Genomic DNA, 3,283 nt, shown 5'->3' with positions numbered 1-3,283 from the left:
GGGGGGGGGTAGAATCAAACCTAATAGGGGTAGGAGAATGAGATTTCGGTCATAGCTCATATCCATCTAGAATGTGCATGATATATACTATTGGCACAATAGAGAGGTGGGGAATCGATAAACTATATACATTTAGAAAGGTATGTGTGATCTCTACGTCTTACCGAAACACCTCTCTATATTGATCAACCTAAACCTCTCCGAGAGGGAGAGACATCACCTCTATCACATATTAAGGAGTCACAAAAGGAGCCTCAAAATTCACCACTACATGTACTGGTAAACTAGAGAGTAAGTATTTCTATACATGATAAGCAAAGTAATACAAAAAATACATGAAACATATAATAACATCATATAATGAAAAGTGAAAGATGAATGTAAATAAGCAATGTGTATTCTGACATAACTAATAACTCTCTAGATGAGTAAATGGAGAATTGTCTCCTAATAGGACCCCTAAAAATCATCAACAACAATGATATCAATACTGGTCGAGCCCAACCAATCCTATGTTGTTCTTAGGAACTGATCAGGATGAGTACATCGTTGTGCCCAATATTGGTAACTCATAGGCGAATTATGATGCATTGAGTAATGTCAGCTTACCCACCAGTCAACAAGGATATCTACCATATCATCTTGAACACAATACCTTCAATGGGATGTCAAAGGTCACCATAGTTGCTATAAAGAGTTCTGTCGACTTAGTAGAGCTACTCATTTTCTTACAGATCAATCTACACCCACGATGTATCCTCAACCAAGTCACGCAGATAGGGTATACACCTTTGGGTTCTTGACACAAGTCTACTAGTGTCATATCTTCCTATAGACTATTCTACTAACAGTAGACATATTAACATAAATCAACCGATTCATACAAGTATGACTTCAATTTTATCTTAAGAAAACTAGGGGGATCTTTCAAGGTAACCCAAAGACTTTGTAAAATAGAGTTTTCGTAGAAAAGATATTTTTACAACAATTGATCTTTTAAAATCTTAGATTCTTTTTGAAATTTAGTCAATATAGAAAATATTTAATATTATAAAGTAAGTTATATTAGTTTTTATCATTACTCATTTTTTTAAGTAAAAAATATGACATTTGTTCTGAAAATGTGATAAATAATATTTGTCATCAAGATATTTCACGTGCTATTTAAAAGTAATAATTTTTCAATAATTCCTGAAAGCTCCTTGAAAATTGAGTAAAACTCTCTATCAAAATTATTCCCTATTTTCTTTATAATATTTTCATAGAAGTCTTTCTTTTTATTTCTTATCTCATATGAATGTTCATATGTCATTCCATATTTATGAACATTGATAACACTTATTTCAGCATAAATACAACAATCAGAATTGCACAGTTAGTTTAGGCATACTACAAACTTCTATCATTCAGTAACATTGAGCAACCAATTCATCCAAGGAAGTCACTCATACAACACAATGTAGCTATCAAGTCAATAATGTAAATCATAAATTAAATGGCTTAGGAACAAATAAGTCTTTTACTCATTTCCTCATGACCACAAAAATAATATTTAACTATATTTGCTTGAGGCCTAGCTTAAAGATGCATAACTATCTTTCTATCACTTCTAAGCTCATATGTAAAAATAATTCTCTCCATACCTTCATCTCTGTTGGACTTAACACTTTCTTGTTGTAGCCTGTTTGAATGTCGAGTACCTGATCATAATTTAAGCGATTAAGTATGATATTTTAATTATATTGGAATTCTTTAAGAAATTATCCTAATGAGGCTCTAGACATTATAATATATCCAAATATTTCATTTAGATACATAGAATCATGGCTAAGCACGATAAATCTCATAGGCACGATATGGCTCGTAAGCCAAAATTTTGCTCAGGTGGCCCTGGTTTGCTCCTAAACAATTTTTAGGCTCAATAACTTAGGCCACAAGCTAGAGATCATCAAGGGAAGAGTGGAGACTAATTGAATTCGGTCTAAATTGAGGGCTAATAACAATCTTTAGTACTCTCATGTAGTACATCCAAGTTAGGGTTCTCATAAGGTGGTTTATTTCCTGTCACCATTAGGGTTCGCAATAGTGTTTTATATATCATTAGAGTGGTTAATAAATCACACCAACAGAACCTAGACAATATCCTAATGGTGTTTAGGGCCATACTTTGATAAATTAATAATCTACCAAAGAGTTCTCATGCCCTATAGGTCTTGCTTGTGGCATTAACAATGATCTGACCTCCTCATCGTTATTTAACATGTGGGTAAGCCTTAGGACCCTTGGATTTTCATATCCAACTTAAGATATTCTGAAAAGAATCACAACAAATATCTAAGTACACTTATGTGGTGATTTTTCAGTCTTAATTCTAAACACATTATAACACATAAACCAACACTTTAATCTAACCCCAAATTAACACAAAAAATGGAAGGTACTTCACATGAAAAACAAAAATGGAAGTTATCAACACAATCTTGACCAATTTGGAGGCTTGGAACTTGTTGGGTTCATTCAAGTGTGAAGTCTCACATGGATATGCGGGGAGGAATGAAAATGTTTATAAGAAGGAAAGACCCATGAAACTAATGCCTTAAGGTTTTGGTTCAAGACGTGGTGTCTCACTTGTGACTCTTCACTCTTCTCATACTCATGTAACAATGGAATTCCCTGGTGGTTGGATGGTCGCAATCTGGTCCAACAGAACTCAACTGACAAAGCTACCAATTATGGATCATTTTCATTTTTGGAACGAAGTTTAAATCTAAAAAACAAAGATTTAAAAGAAAGAATTTCTACAATTGAATGTGCATAAAAGTCTCCAGCTAATTGATTAAGTAATCACTTACACGTGCACAATTTTTATGTGCCTACACGATTAAGTAATGCACTAAGTGATGTCAATTCTGTAATTTTCCCTAATCTTAACCGATTACCAGTTAGTCATAATCAGTTAATTGTCGATTAAATAACAAAAAACCCCAATCCATTCCATTCGCTCAAACATTCAATGTCTTCCTCTCAAACTCTTCAAACATGTTCCGAGATTTTTATCTCTCACAAGAAGAAGATTTCATACCCCATTTCCAAATCAATATAGCTTCTTCTCCTCTATTTCAAAACCCCCCTTTTCATCGAGTATGGATCATCTCCATTACTCGAGAGAGAAGTAATCTTTTTACTCTTAGTTTTAGGATAAAAGTGTCATTACAAGTGTAAACAAAATAATATAATTGTCTTTTTATCATGCTTTTTGTTTTATTTTGTACAACACCTTCCT

This window comes from Lupinus angustifolius, chromosome LG01 (assembly GCF_001865875.1).
Source record: "Lupinus angustifolius cultivar Tanjil chromosome LG01, LupAngTanjil_v1.0, whole genome shotgun sequence".
NCBI lineage: Eukaryota > Viridiplantae > Streptophyta > Magnoliopsida > Fabales > Fabaceae > Lupinus > Lupinus angustifolius.
Note: the sequence above shows the minus strand (reverse complement) of the source record.